The sequence below is a fragment of the Triticum aestivum genome, chromosome 4A (assembly GCF_018294505.1).
Source record: "Triticum aestivum cultivar Chinese Spring chromosome 4A, IWGSC CS RefSeq v2.1, whole genome shotgun sequence".
In the NCBI taxonomy this organism is placed as follows: Eukaryota; Viridiplantae; Streptophyta; class Magnoliopsida; order Poales; family Poaceae; genus Triticum; species Triticum aestivum.
The window spans coordinates 242,654,553-242,671,483 of NC_057803.1; positions in this window are offsets into that span (position 1 = coordinate 242,654,553).

The window sequence follows — 16,931 nt, forward strand, 5'->3', positions numbered from 1 at the left end:
GTTAGGCGCCATAGGTTGCACACGCGTGTGCGGGATCTGCTTGCGGTCCTATAGTACCCCTCCGCCGCTCCATTTGGTCACCGGAGGCAACTCCGGTGAGGCTCGTCGCCGGCCGGCAGCGCCCCTGCCCTTGCCCTGCTTTGCACCAGCCGCGAGCCACTGCCAGGCGGGTCCCCCTAGCCAGCCACATGTAGGTCCAGGACGCACTTGTCAACCTCTCCTTTCCTTTCTTCTTTTTCTTTTTATTCAAAATTCCAATGAATTCCAGATATGTAAAGTGGCTAGTTTCCTTTCCGGGCAATCCCATATCTGGACATTTTGTTTCTGGACATTTTGTTTCTGGACATTTTCATATTATGTCATTTTCCATTTCTGGCAGTATTTCACTTGTGGCTTTGTGAGCATTTTAATACAACAACATATTCATATTATAAATCATTTTGGGCTAGAAAAATCCACCTAATCCATCTATGGCATTAGATTCATCATTTGAGCAACTTTGCAAACATGAAATTTTTACAGCATATGCCATTTTGTCATTTTTGTATGATTTTGTGTGATTTTCATACGAGCAGTCTTTGGACATGATTTGGAGCATAAACATGCCATCTTATTGTTAGATTTTAATTCATGTCAATATATGCACTATGGTGACTAGCATAAGCATGCAAAGTAGCTTACATAATGTTGCTGTTTTCGTACTTGTTGAAATTTGCTAAGTCTGAACTGACTGAATTAAAACTTGCCATATTTTCTTGTTGGTTCCCACTAATTTATAACAATTTTCAATATGATCAATAAACATGTTTTGCCATGCTTTACCAGTATTATCATGCCATGTCATTTGTTCCCTTGTTTGAGTTCTGCATCATATTTAAATGTTGCATCCTAAATTGCCATGTTGCTGTTATGGACAGGTTTGCATATCATATTCTTTTGCTCACCGTTTAAGTTTCGTGCATCCTTTTTCGATGATCTTTATATCGATTTCAACCAAAATCTTCCAATCTTTCCAGTGGCATGCTTGCTTTACCAAGATTTTCCTCATATCCATCTTGTCTCACCGATTCCTTCCCGTTTGCGTCTCCCTTGTTCTGGTAGAACCGTAGCCCCTTTCATAACATTTTTCATATGCATTCATGATAGAATTGTATGTAGAATATGTTCATTGCTATGCCTTGTTTGTTTATTGTATGCTTGCTCTTTTCTTGTGGGTAGTAACTGATACGTCTCCAATGTATCTATAATTTATGAAGTATTCATGCCATGTTTACAATAATTTTATATGGTTTTGGTATGATTTGCATGGAACTAACTCGGACTGACGTTGTTTCCACCAGAACTACCATGGTGTTGTTTTTGTGCAGAAATGAAAGTTCTCCAAATGAGCTAAAACTTTTTGACGATTTTTTTGGAACAAAAGAGACCCTCGAAGCTTCATGGAAGGACCAGAAGGTCAAGGAGAAGGGCAGAAGACACCGGGGCGTGCCCCGTTTGGTTGTTCTCACCTCGAGGCCCATCTTCGCGTGAAACCGACGCCAAAAAATCCTATAAATAGAGAAACCATCAGAACTAACCCTAGATCGGAAGTTCTGCCGCCGCAAGCCTCTGAAGCCACAAAAAACCAATCGGGATCCCATTCCGGCACCTTGCCGGAGGGGGAAATCATCACCAATGGCCAGCTTCATCATCCCAGCGGCCACCATGATGAGGAGGGATTAGTCCACCCTCGGGGCTGAGGGTTTGTACCAGTAGCTATGTGTTTAATCTCTCTCTCTCTCTCTCTCGTGTTCTTGAGATGGCACGATCTTGATGTATCGCGGGCTTTGTTAATATAGTTGGATCATATGGTATTTTCCCCTCTCTATCTTGTTGTGATGAATTAAGTTTTCCCTTTGAGATTTTGTTTTGTCGAATTGAATACTTTTATGGATTTGAGATCACTAGATATATGTCTTGCATATGAATACCCGTGGTGACAATGGGGTATTATATTGATTCACTTGAGATATGTTTTGGCACTCAACTCGCAGATTCCCGAGGTGACATTGGGGTAATCTATGCATAGGGGTTGATGCATGTTCTCGCCTTTTGTTTCTCCAGTAGAAATCTTGGGGCACTCTTTGAGGTTCTTTGTGTTGGATTGAGTATTATGAATCTGAATTTGCTTTGGTGTTATTTTAGTACGAACTCTTGATAGATCGACCGGAAATAATAAATTAGTGTTATTTTAGTATGAACTCTTGATAGATCAATCGGAAAGAATAACATGGTGTTATTTTAGTACGAACTCTTGGATAGATTGATCAGAAAGAATAGCTACAAACAATTTCTTCTTATGTTCTCTGCTAGATAAGAACTTTGGAGTGATTCTTCGTCGCAGTTGGAGGGATGGTTATATGATCCAATTAGATTAGCATTGTTGAAAGATTGCACTAGCGAAAGTACAGACCCTAGGCCTCATTTTCAAGCACTGCAATACCGTTTGTGCTCTATTTTATCAATTACTACCTTGCTGTTTTTTATTGTTCCTATTACAAAAATCAATATCTACTATCATTACTACACTTGTATCACCATCTCTTCGCCGAACTAGTGCATCTATACAATTTACCATTGTATTTGGTGTGTTGGGGACACAAGAGACTTTTTATTATTTGGCTGCAGGGTTGTTCGAGAGAGACCACCTTCATCCTATGCCTCCCACGGATTGATAAACCTTAGGTCATCAACTTGAGGGAAAATTCCTACTGTCCTACAAAACTCTGCGCTTGGAGGCCGAACACGAGTCTACAAGAACAAGTTGTGTAGTAGACATCAAGCTCTTTTCTGGCACTGTTGCCGAGGAGGTGAGTGTTGGAAGGTATATCTTTAGATCTTGAAATTGAATCTTTTAGTTTCCTGTTTTATCACTAGTTTGGTTTGTAAAATAAAACTAAAAAAATGGAATTGAGGTTGCATCATACTATTCATCTTTATACTGTCTTTTGTGAAAATGATGGAAATGAAAATTGTGCTCAATTGATAGAAGAAGAATTCACTAAAATGTTTGGCATAAATGATGAGCATGATTGCAATGTTTTTAGTATGTTCTTTGAATATCCAAAATGCTAATGGTGATTGCACTAGTCATGAGAAAAATGTTTCTTATAAGCATGTCAATTTTTGTGGTGGAAAGACTTTGTGAAGACGTTCCTTATAGGGAAGATAGATTTTGTAAGAAGCATAAGCATGATAGAACCAATTTTTTGCTCAAAGTGATAGATGAATTTGCTACAAAATTATGCTCTCTTTGTCCTATTACTTGTGAGCTTTGCAATAAAGTTGGTCACCTTAATTTCCAATGCATGCCTTTTCATGATCGAATCGTGTCCAAATATTGCAATAACTTGATCACCCTTGAACTTTATAATGAGCTTTGTCTATTTTTGGGGAGTGAAGAAAATAGTTGGATTGAAGTATTTATTCTCAAGGACGACATTGAAACTAATATAAAAAAATCTATATGTTTTGCATGGTAAATTGCAATGAGAATGCTTATATTGCCAACTATAGAAAGATGGGGAAACCAATAGAATATAAAAGGAATACTAATGAAAGGGTAAAGATTTCCACTTTCTGTCCTATTGTCTCTCATGACGAAATAGGTGACGAGGAAGAGCTCCCTATTCAACCAATCTCATCAATAAGAAGCTCAAAGAAATTAATTAAACCCATGCATGATGTGGTGAAAAAGAAGAAGAAAAGAAGAAAGAATTGAACGAAATATGCCCTAGAGGCAATAATAAATTTGTTATTTATATTTCCTTATATCATGATAAATGTTTATTATTCATGCTAGAATTGTATTAACCGGAAACTTGATACATGTGTGAATACATAGACAAAACAAAGTGTCCCTAGTATGCCTCTACTTGACTAGCTCGTTAATCAAAGATGGTTAAGCTTCCTGACCATAGACATGTGTTGTCATTTGATGAACGGGATCACATCATTAGGAGAATGATGTGATATACAAGACTCATCTGTTAGCTTAGCATAATGATCGTTAAGTTTTATTGCTATTGCTTTCTTCATGACTTATACCTGTTCCTTTGACTATGAGATTATGCAACTCCCGAAGTCGGAGGAACACCTTGTGTGCTATCAAACATCACAATGTAACTGGGTGATTATAAAGATGCTCTACAGGTGTCTCCGAAGGTGTTTGTTGGGTTGGCATTGTAATGACCCGACCCAAAATCAATCAAGTCTCTGTGTAGCTATACCATCCCAAGATCATGCTAGCACACATAGTACATTGATGAAAAGATTCAAAGTTCAGTCACACCTGAATTTATTACACGATTCTCATATCGAATCTTTATTACATCATAATAAATTCGGCCGAAGGCCAACTCATGAGAAATAAACTAAATAAAGCTGCGGAAGCATAGACGAATAGCGAGTCCAGACGACTCCATAGGGCAATCGCCAAGCGTAGATCATAGCCTCACTCCTGGTCGGAAAACTCCTCTGCAACATGAGACGTTGCAGCCGTGTAGGTCAGCATTTAGAATATGCCGGAAAGTCATAGAGAGAACAACAATAATAATGCTAACACTATATGCAATTTGGCTGTGGGGCTCTAAGTTTTATGTTTTTGCGAAAAGCCAATTTTTCCCTACAACAAAGGACTTGCTTACAATTACTAGAAAATGCTGGTAGTTATTGAGATGGTTCTGCCAACCAATGTCTCATTCCCAATTATTAATTGACCCCTCAATTAATTTAACAGTTCGGTGTTGAGATTTCCGAAATACTCCAGTTTCCAGAGGCTCATTTGTCCGTAACCGAGGACACGGCTAATCGATTAGGTTGTTACTCTGCAGAGTCTTGTGCACTTTACCCGCAAGAATCGTTCCCCCCTTTATGTCCTCGCACTGCATGGTGTTTGAAGACGGGATGAACGAAACAGGGTCTTCCATAGAGTTTCTCTGAGCACTGCCGGTGCCCATCCATGTCCTATCGTTCTTCTACATCTGCTGGCACCATCCGTCCAGAGTCACGCCTAAGGTCAACCTAGCCAGAGCCCATAATGGCTTGCGGCTGCACAGGTAAGCTTCCGGTCAAGGGGTATCCATCCGTCTCTTCGTGGCTGGGTGAAGCTTTCCGCAAGATGTCATGGCGCTTCTCCATGCATCCTGGCCATCCGCTGGTTCCTCCAGGGTGCCCGTCAACCGTCCTCCACCCAGTAGTGAATTTGAAGTCCATCTTGAGCTTGAAGCCATGGGGTTGTCATCATCTTGACTCTCACATCTCCCTTATGAATCTCTCAACCAACCCCATCTACGAGCATAGCAAGATAAACTACATCGTCCCGGGCAATAGTAGCAAGGAGAATTGGGTTCATCCTACCTCATGATACTACTCAAGACATAACTTAAAATTCTCCTACTGCATGCATGTTGGGGAGGAATAATTCTAATGCAACAAAATCATAGCTATTGTAAAACATGATCAAATGACTTGCCTGGCTGACGGTCTTCAAATGCTAGTGACTCGAGATAGAAAGCTTTGCACTCCGGAAATTCTATCAAGTCAAACAATAGCACAAATAAGTATTTCACTAAATAACATAACAGCAAGCTAAAGGAAAACACACTAGCACTCAAACCAAAACCAAAGAAAACTCGAGGAAAACAAAATCAAGGTTTTCATCATTTCAAGCAACAACAAAGAAATAGTTTTATCCCTCTAACACTTTTCTTAACAGAACCAAAACAAGGGTTTTGCTAACTAACATAAAGGAAAATAGCATATAAACTAGGTGCAAAAAGAATCACATCAATGTCTATTATAGAACTCCTGTTATGCCTAAAACAAAACTAATAAAGAAAATAAAATAGAACTTTTTACTTTGCTGTAAATAAATATTCACCCTTTATAACTACAGAAACCAATCTAAAATAAATTATAGCAGGGGTAAATTAAAATTCTATAATAACTAGAACAGCAGGAAGCAGCAGCAAGCTAAATAAAACTAGAAAAGCTAGATTTTGACTAAAACTAATTTTAATACAATCTACAAATATCCCAACAAGTTCCTACTGCTAGGCTAGGTCAAAACTAAGCAGTGGCAAAAAGAATCACCTAAAAATATTAATTCTAGCTCAAATTAAAGCAGAAATACTAATCTGACTAAAACTAATATAAAACAATTTTTATAAACTTAAACATGGCTGAATCTAATTTCTACAGAAGCTACAAGAAATTTGTAAACTAACAAAAAAATCAACTAAAAATAATAAATAACCTAAAAGATGCAGATTTTACAAAATTGAAACTATTCTAATGAAAACAGAAACGAAAAAAAACCAACGTGCTAACGGGCCGAAACAGTGAGCGCTCAAAAACTATCTAACGCGCGAGCGATTAATAGACCACTGCGTCCATGGGCTAACAGAAATAAACCGATCAGCCGGTCTAACTAAACCACAACTAAATAAACCGATCTAAACTGAAACTAAAACCGATCTATATGAAATAAAACCATACCCCTTCGGGATCTAATCTAGACCCTAGGTTTCAGATCGAACGTCGAGGGGAGGTGGCGGCTTACTGCGGCGGTGGTCGACGGCGACCGAGGGTGGCGGAGGTCGGCGTCGAGCGGGGCGGGGTCTCCGGCGATCGGCGAAGGTGGCAAAGACGTTGGGCGGATGCGACGGAGCGAGGCGGAGACGGTGGTGATGTCGGGGTCGCTCGGGAACGACAGAAATGGCCGGGCGATGACGACGGCTCCCTGGTGAGCTGCAGCTCTGGCGAGCGGTGGTCGAGCTCGGGGACGATCCTGTGATGGGATAAGGAGGTCGAAACCGTGTCAAAACGATGCGCAACATCGGGGGAAGCTCAAAGGTGGAAGAGGGAGTCGTGTTGTTGCTCACCGGCGGCAGAGGCGGCGATGAACTGAGGCGGCTGCGGCGAGATCCAAAGGAGGAGGGCGTGAGCTGTGGTGGGTTTTGCGCTAGGGTTTTAGGGGAATCGGGGGAGGAGAGCTAGGGCTATTTATAGGGCACCTTCGTAGAGCAGGGGGCGACTCGGGATCGTGGTTCGAGGAATTCGGACGCCGCGGCGGCGTTGAACGCGCTCTGGCGCGGCATAGCATGGGCAAGGGGAAAGAGATGAGGTGGGGTCGGCACGTCGGTGAGAGAGGGAGAGGAGGGTTCGGTCGGGCGCTGAGGCAGGCCGGCTCGGTCGTTGGTGGGCTGCGGCTCGTGTGTTGGCTGGGCCGGTTGGCCTGGCTCGCGCCTGGGTCTTTGTTTTTTTTTTGAATAAAGGCAGAGAGAAAAAGCTAAACTAAGAGAAAACTATAATATTTTTATATAAGACATATATATATATATGAAAATTCTCAGGGGAATTAATCCTACAACGTGGACATTTTTCCAGAGGCAAAACACAAACTAAAAAAACATCTTCTGGAAATCCCAAATAAGAATCAAATTTGAATTCAAACTTTTTGGCATTAATTTCTTCTGACATTTTTGGAGTGTCATGTTAGCTCCTCTCATACTTTTGCTCAAGTATTTTGTCAGGCATCTCTTTTTTGAAATAAATTTCAATTGCCAAGTTGAATCCAATTCAAGCAAAACTCAAAAGCCTCTGAAAGTTCCAAATGCCACACAATTCAAACAAAATGCATAGATGCTTAACTAATATTTGTAAAACATTCCAAATTGAAAATTTGGGATGTTACAGGCATAGATCGAGATTATGATTTGTCACTCTGAGTATCACAGAGGTATCTCTGGGCCCTCTTGGTTATGCACATCATGATAAGCCTTGCAAGCAATGTGACTAATTATTTAGTTACGGGATGATGCATTACGGAATGAGTAAAGAGACTTGCCGGTAATGAGAGTGAACTAGGTATGAAGATACCGACGATCGAATCTCTGGCAAGTAACATACCGGTGACAAAGGGAATGACGTATGTTGTCATTGTGGTTTGACCGATAAAGATCTTCGTAGAATATGAAGGAACCAATATGAGCATCCAGGTTCTGGTTGGTTATTGATCGGAGATGTGTCTAGGTCATGTCTACATAGTTCTCGAAACCGTAGGGTCCACATGCTTAACTTTCGATGATGATTTGTATTATGAGTTATGTGTTTTGGTGACCGAAGATTGTTCAGAGTCCCGGATGAGATCACGGACATGAAGAGGAGTCTCAAAATGGTCGAGTGGTAAATATTGATATATTGGACGATAGTATTGGGACACCGGAATGGTTCCGGAGTGTTTCGGGTATTTTTCGGAGTACCGGGAGGTTGCGGAACCCTTCGGGGAAGTAATGGGCCAACATGGGCCATAGGTGAGAGAGAGGGGAGCCCACAAGGGGTGGCGAGCGCCTCCCCCCATGGGCAGTCTGAATTGGACAAGGGGAGGGGCGCGGCCCCCTTTTCCTTCCCCCTCCCCCCTCCGAAAGAAGGAAGAGGGGGTGCGACTTGGACTAGGAGTCCTAGTCGGTTTCCCCCCCATGGCGCGCCCCCTTAGGCCGGCCTCCTCCCCTCCCCCTTTATATACGGGGGCAGGGCACCACCCCAAAGCACATAAATTGTTCTCTTAGCCATGTGCGGTGCCCCCCTCCATAGTTTACTCCTCCGGTCATGTTGTCGTAGTGCTTAGGCGAAGCCCTGCACGGATCACATCACCATCACCATCACCACGCCATCATGCTGACTAAACTCTCCCTCGACACTTTGCTGGATCAAGAGATCGAGGGACGTCATCGAGCTGAACGTGTGTAGAACTCGGAGGTGCCATATGTTCAGTGCTTGATCAGTTGGATCACGAAAATGTTCGACTACATCAACCGCGTTAAGCTAACGCTTCCGCTTTCGGTCTATGAGGGTACGTGGACACACTCTCCCCCTTTCATTGCTATGCATCTCCTAGATAGATCTTGCATGAACGTAGGAATTTTTTTGAAATTGCATGCTACGTTCCCCAACAGTGGCATCCGAGCCAGGTCCATGCGTAGATGACATGCATGAGTAGAACACAAAGAGTTGTGGGCGATCATAGTCATACTGCTTAACACCAACGTCTTATTTTGATTCGGCGGCATTGTTGGATGAAGCAGCCCGGACCAACCTTACATGACCATGTTCATGAGATCGGTTCCACCGAAGACATGCAACTTGTTTTGCATAAAGGTGGATGGTGGGTGTCTATTTCTCCAACTTTAGTTGAACCAAATTTGACTATAGCCGGTCCTTGTTGAAGGTTAAAATAGCAGACTTGACGAAAAATCGTTGTGGTTTTGATGCGTAGGTAAGAACGGTTCTTACTAGAAGCTCGTAGCAGCCATGTAAAACTTGCAACAACAAAGTAGAGGACGTCTAACTTTTTTTTGCAGGCCATGTTTTGATGTGATATGGTCAATACATGATGTGATATATTTTGATGTATGAGAGGATCATGTTTTGTAAAAGTTATCAGCAACTGGCAGGAGCCTTATGGTTGTCGCTTTATTATATGAAATTCAATCACCATGTAATTGCTTTACTTTATCACTATGCGTTAGTGATATTCATAGAAGCAATAGTTGGCGAGACGACAATAGTGCTTCGATGGAGATCAAGGTGTCAAGCCGGCGATGATGGAGATCATGATGGTGCTTTGGAGATGGAGATCAAAGGCACAAGATGATGATGGCCATATCATGTCACATATTTTGATTGCATGTGATGTTTATATTTTATGCATCTTATTTTGCTTAGTACGGCGGTAGCATTATAAGATGATCCCTCACTAAATTTCAAGGTATAAGTGTTCTCCCTGAGTATGCACCATTGTGACAGTTCGTTGTGCCGATACACCACATGATGATTGGGTGTGATAAGCTCTACGTTCACATACAATGGGTGCAAGATAGTTTTGCACATGCAGAATACTCGGCTTAAACTTGAGGAGCCTAGCATGTACAGACATGGCCTCGGAACACTGAGACCGTAAGGTCGAACGTGAATCATATAGTAGATATGATCAACATAGAGATGTTCACCATTGAAAACTACTCCATCTCACATGATGATCGGACATGGTTTAGTTGATATGGATCACGTGATCATTTAGATGACTCGAGGGATGTCTATCTAAGTGGGAGTTCTTGAGTAATATGATTAATTGAACTTAATGATAATGGTCATGAAACTTCAGATCAAGTTACTACCGAACCTCATAAGTCAACCAGAGTACGTTCCGCACCAGAGTGGTGCGGTAATCCTGTTCTGGAAGTCATGTTACTGGACCATGACGAACCTACGAACTACGAGGAAGCGATGATGAGCCCATGTTCTGCAAAATGGCTTGAGGCAATGAAATATGAGATGGGATCCATGTATGATAACGAAGTATGGACTTTGGTTGACTTGCCCGATGATCGGTAAGCCATAGAGAATAAATGGATCTTCAAGAAGAAGACTGACGCTGATGATAATGTTACTATCTACAAAGCTCAACTTGTTGCCAAAGGTTTTCGACAAGTTCAAGGAGTTGACTATGATGAGACCTTTTCACCCATAGCGATGCTTAAGTTTGTAAATATCATGTTAGAAATTACCGCATTTTATGATTATGAAATTTGGCAAATCGACGTCAAAACTGCATTCCTTAATGGATTTCTTAAAGACTTGTATATGATGCAACCAGAAGGTTTTGTCGATCCTAAAGGTGCTAACAAAGTGTGCAAGCTCCAGCGATCCATTTATGGACTGGTGCAAGCCTCTCGGAGTTGGAATATACGCTTTGATAGTGTGATCAAAGCATATCGTTTTATACAGCCTTTTGGAGAAGTATGTATTTACAAGAAAGTGAATGAGAGCTCTGTAGCATTTCTAACATTATATGTGGATGACATATTGTTGATTGGAAATGATATAAAATTTCCGGATAGCATAAAAGGAAACTTGAATAAGAATTTTTCAATGAAAGACCTCGGTGAAGCTTCTTATATATTGGGCATCAAGATATATAGAGATAGATCAAGACACTTAATTGGACTTTCACAAAGCACATACCTCGATAAAGTTTTGAAGAAGTTCAAAATGGATCAGTCAAAGAAAGGGTTCTTGCCTGCGTTACAAGGTGTGAAGTTGAGTCAGACTCAATGCCCGACCACTGTAGAAGATAGAGAGAAAATGAAAATCATTCCCTATGCCTCAGCCATAGGTTCTATCATGTATGCAATGTTGTGTACCAGACCTGATGTGTGCCTTGCTATAAGTTTAGCAGGGAGGTACCAAAGTAATCCAGGAGTGGATCAGTGGATAGCGGTGAATAACATCCTGAAATACCTAAAAAGGACTAAGGATATATTTCTCGTTTATGGAGGTGACAAAGAGCTTGTCGTAAATGGTTACGTCGATGCTAGCTTTGACACTGATCAGGATGACTCTAAGCCACAAACCGGATACATACTTATATTGAATGGTGGAACTGTCAGTTGGTGCAGTTCCAAGCAGAGCGTCGTGGCGGGATCTATGTGTGAAGCGGAGTACATAGTTGCTTTGGAAGCATCAAAGAAGGAGTCTGGATGAAGGAGTTCATATATGATCTAGGTGTAATACCTAGTGCATCGGGTCTAATGAAAATCTCTTTTGACAATACTAGAGCAATTGCCTTAGTGAAGGAATCCAGATTTCACAAGAGAACCAAACACATCAAGAGACGCTTCAACTCCATCCACGATCAAGTCAAGGAGGGAGGCATGTAGATTTGCAAAATACATACGGATCTGAATGTTGTAGACCTGTTGACTAGGCCTCTTCCACGAGCAAAACATGATCAACACCAAGACTCCATGGGTGTTAGAATCATTACAATGTAATCTAGATTATTAACTCTAGTGCAAGTGGGAGGCTGAAGGAAATATGCCCTAGAGGCAATAATAAAGTTGCTATTTATATTTCCTTATATCATGATAAATGTTTATTATTCATGCTAGAATTGTATTAACCGGAAACTTGATACATGTGTGAATACATAGACAAAACAAAGTGTCCCTAGTATGCCTCTACTTGACTAGCACGTTAATCAAAGATGGTTAAGTTTCCTGACCATAGACATGTGTTGTCATTTGATGAACGAGATCACATCATTCGCAGAATGATGTGATGGACAAGACCCATCCGTTAGCTTAGCATAATGATCGTTAAGTTTTATTGCTATTGCTTTCTTCATGACTTATACATGTTCCTTTGACTATGACATTATGCAACTCCCGAATACCGGAGAAACAACTTGTGTGCTATCAAACATCACAACGTAACTGGGTGATTATAAAGATGCTCTACAGGTGTCTCTGAAGGTGTTTGTTGGGTTGGCATAGATCGAGATTAGGATTTGTCACTCTGAGTATCGGAGAGGTATCTCTGGGCCCTCTCGGTAATGCACATCACAATAAGCCTTGCAAGCAATGTGAGTAATGAGTTAGTTGCAGGATGATGCATTGCAGAATGAGTAAAGAGACTTGCCATTAACGATAATGAACTAGGTATGAAGATACCGACGATCGAATCTTGGGCAAGTAACATATCGATGACAAAGGGAATGACATATGTTGTCATTGCAGTTTGACCGATAAAGATCTTCGTAGAATATGTAGGAACCAATATGAGCATCCAGGTTCCGCTGTTGGTTATTGATCGGAGATGTGTCCCGGTCATGTCTACATAGTTCTCAAACCGTAGGGTCCGCACGCTTAACGCTCGATGACGATTTGTATTATGAGTTATGTGTTTTGGTGACCGAAGATTGTTCAGAGTGCCAGATGAGATCACAGACATGGCGAGGAGTCTCAAAATGGTCGAGAGATAAAGATTGATATATTGGACGATAGTATTCGGACACCGAAATGGTTCTGGAGTGTTTTGGCTATTTTTCGGAGTACCGGGAGGTTACCGGAACCCCTTGGGGAAGTAATGGGCCAACATGGGCCATAGGGGAGAGAGGGGAGCCCACAAGGGGTAGCGCTCGCCCCCTGATGACCCACAAGTATAGGGTATCTATCGTAGTCCTTTCGGTAAGTAAGAACCCAACGAGGAGTAGAAGGAAATGACAAGCAGTTTTCAGTAAGGTATTCTCTGCAAGCACTAAAATTATAGGTAACAGATAGTTTTATGATAAGGTAATTCGGAACGGGTAACAAGTAACAAAATTAAACAAGGTGCAGCAAGGTAGCCCAATCCTTTTTGTAGCAAAGGACAAGCCTGGACAAACTCTTATATAAAGGAAAGTGCTCCCGAGGACACATGGGAATTATCGTCAAGCTAGTTTTCATCATGCTCATATGATTCGCGTTTGTTACTTTGATAATTTGATATGTGGGTGGACCGGTGCTTGGGCACTGCCCTTCCTTGGACAAGCATCCCACTTATGATTAACCACCCCTCGCAAGCATCCACAACTACGAAAGAAGAATTAAGGTAAACCTAACCATAGCATGAAACATATGGATCCAAATCAGCCCCTTACGAAGCAACGCATAAACTAGGGTTTAAGCTTCTGTCACTCTAGCAACCCATCATCTACTTATTACCTCCCAATGCCTTCCCCTAGGCCCAAACAATGGTGAAGTGTCATGTAGTCGACGTTCACATAACACCACTAGAGGAAAGACAACATACATCTCATCAAAATATCGAACGAATACCAAATTCACATGACTACTTATAACAAGACTTCTCCCGTGTCTTTAGGAAAAACATAAATACTCCCAAATCATATTCATGTTCATAATCCGAGGGGGATTAATGTGCATAAAGGATCTGAACATATAATGTTCCACCGAATAAACCAACTAGCATCAGGTACAAGGAGTAATCAACACTACTAGCAACCCACAGGTACCAATCTGAGCTTTTGAGACAAAGATAGGATACAAGAGATGAACGCGGGTTTGAGAGGAGATGGTGCTGGTGAAGATGTTGATGGAGATTGACCCCCTCCTGATGAGAGGATCGATGGTGATGATTTCCCCCTCCCAGAGGGATGTTTCCCCGGCAAAACAGCTCCGCCAGAGCCCTAGATTGGTTCCGCCTTGAGACGTCGGCGCTTCGTCCTGAAAGCTTTCTTCTGATTTTTTCCAGGGCAAAAGACACCTTATACCATAAGATGGGCATCGGGGGGCTTCCAGGTGGCCCAGGAGGCAGTGGTGCGCCCAGGGGGGTAGGGCGCGCCCTCCACCCTCGTGGACAGTGGGTGGCCCCCCTCTGGTGCTTTCTTCGCCCAATATTTTAAATATATTCCAAAACTGACTTTCGTGGAGTTTTAGGACTTTTGGAGTTGTGCAGAATAGGTCTCTAATATTTGCTCCTTTTCCAGCCTAGAATTCCAGCTGTCGGCATTCTCCCTCTTCATGTAAACATTGTAAAATAAGAGAGAAAAGGCATAAGTGTTTTGCCTCCCAAGCTTTTACCGCAAGGGTAACATCAACAATAATGCTTTATGAAAACCCGCATCCAATTAGATATATATACCAGGATCTTTCCAACACATAGTGGTTGCCAAAGGATAAAGTGTAAAAAAGGGAAGGTGAAGATCACCATGACTTTTGTATAAGGTATAAGACAAAAATAAAAGATAGGCCCTTCGTAGAGGGAAGCAGAGGTTGTCATGTGCTTTTATGGTTGAGGCACAAAATCTTAATGCAAAAGAACGTCACTTTATATTGCCACTTGTGATAGGGACCTGTATTATGCATTCCGTCGCTTTTATTTCTTCCATCACAAGCTCGTATAAAGCTTATTTTCTCCACAGTAATAGATCATACATATTTAGAGAGCAATTTTTATTGCTTGCACAATGACAACTTACTTGAAGGATCTTACTCAATCCATAGGTGGATATGGTGAACTCTCATGGCAAAACTAGGTTTAAGGATACTTGGAAGCACCAGTAGTATCTCTACTTGGTGCAAAGAATTTGGCTTGCAAAAGGGGGAAAGGCAAGCTCAACATGTTGGATGATCCATGACAATATAATTTATTTCGGCTATAAGAAAACATAACCCATTACGTTGTCTCCCTTGTCCAACATCAACCTTTTAGCATGTCATATTTTAATGAGTTCTCACAATCATAAAAGATGTCCAAGATAGTATATTTATATGTGATAACCTCTCTTTCTTTATTACTTCCTATTAATTGCAATGATGACCAAAACTATGTTTGTCAGCTCTCAACAACTTTTATTCATCATACTGTTCATATGTGAAGTCATTACTCTCCATAAGATCAATACGATCTCTTTATTTCTTTTTATTCTTTTTTTATCCCCTCAAGATCATAGCGAGATAACCAAGCCCTCGACTCAAGACTAATCTTTATTATATACCTCACAGACTCGATTACATAGATAATGATGAACACAAAAACTGAAAGCTAGATCATACTAAACTTTATTCTACTAGATCAAGATATAACCAAAAGGATCGAACTAAGAAAAACGGTAAAGATAGAAGTGTGATGGTGATACGATACCGGGGCACCTCCCCCAAGCTTGGCAGTTGCCAAGGGGAGTGCCCATACCCATGTGTTTATGTCTCTTTCTTCGGAGGTGGTGATGATGGAGTTGTTGATGACGTAGGCTTCTTCCTTAATTTGCACTTGAGGATAGAATTTTGCTCCTTTAGGTCATTGATCTCCTGCTCAAGGCTTAGTATCTTTTTGCATAGTTCCTGTTTGTTCTCCTGCAAGAGGCGAAAAGGGATAAACTCGACCTTAGGTTTCTTTGCTCTATCAGGCAGGCTTGACTTTTTGAACTCCACATGCATGTCTCCAGGTTGAGGTAATGGTACTTCATCTTCATCTGAGCTCGTCTCCTCCTTTCCCCTAGGTGCATAGTCTTCTTCTTCCTCCGTGGTCCAACCACAATGCTCCAAGTCCCTATAGACCTTAGGGTTGGCAAGGTAACCGGCCACATAGCTTTCTCCCTCCAAATCCTGGGATGACATATTGCTCTAATCCGTGGTAGAAACAACTCAAAACAAAAACATAGGATTGTGTCGTGGTACGGTGGTCAAAACATTCGGGAGATTATATAATGAATTTTTGCCGACCAAAAGAAGTACCGTGCAAGACCGGTGTCCGGAGTGCACACGAGGTGCCCACGAGGCAGGAGGCGCGCCCAGGGGGGTAGGGCGTGCCCTCCACCTTCATGGATGCCTCTTGTCCCTTTCGGACTACTTCTTATTTTCCTATTTTTTTAAATATTCCAAAACAGAGAAAAAATTCTATTAGAATTGCTTTGGAGTCGGTTTACTTACCGTAACACATACCTATTCCTTTTCAGAGTCTGAAACGTTCTGGAAAGTGTCTCTTATGTATTCCTCCGGGGTTATGGTGTCAATAACATTGGTTTCAACATTTATGGGATTACCTGAGATATAATGTTTGATTCTTTGACCGTTCACCACCTTCGGATTTGTGCCTTCGAAGTTGTTGATTTTTATGGCACCGGAATGATAGACCTCCTCGATAACGTAAGGACCTTCCCATTTAGAGAGGAGTTTTCCTGCAAAAATTCTTAAACGGGAGTTGTATAACAAAACATAATCACCTACATTAAACTCAAGCTTTTGTATCATTTTGTCATGCCATCTTTAACTTTTTTTAAACAGTTTGGCATTCTCATAGGCTTCAGTTCTCCACTCATCAAGTGAGCTAATGTCAAATAGTCTCTCTTCTCACCGGCAAGTTTGAAATCATAATTGAGCTCTTTAATGGCCCAGTATGCCTTATGTTCTAGTTCGTGAGGTAAGTGACATGCTTTTCCATAAACCATTTTATACGGAGACATACCCATACGATTTTTATATGCAGTTCTATAGGCCCATAATGCATCATCAAGTTTCATGGACCAATTCTTTCTAGATCTATTAACAGTC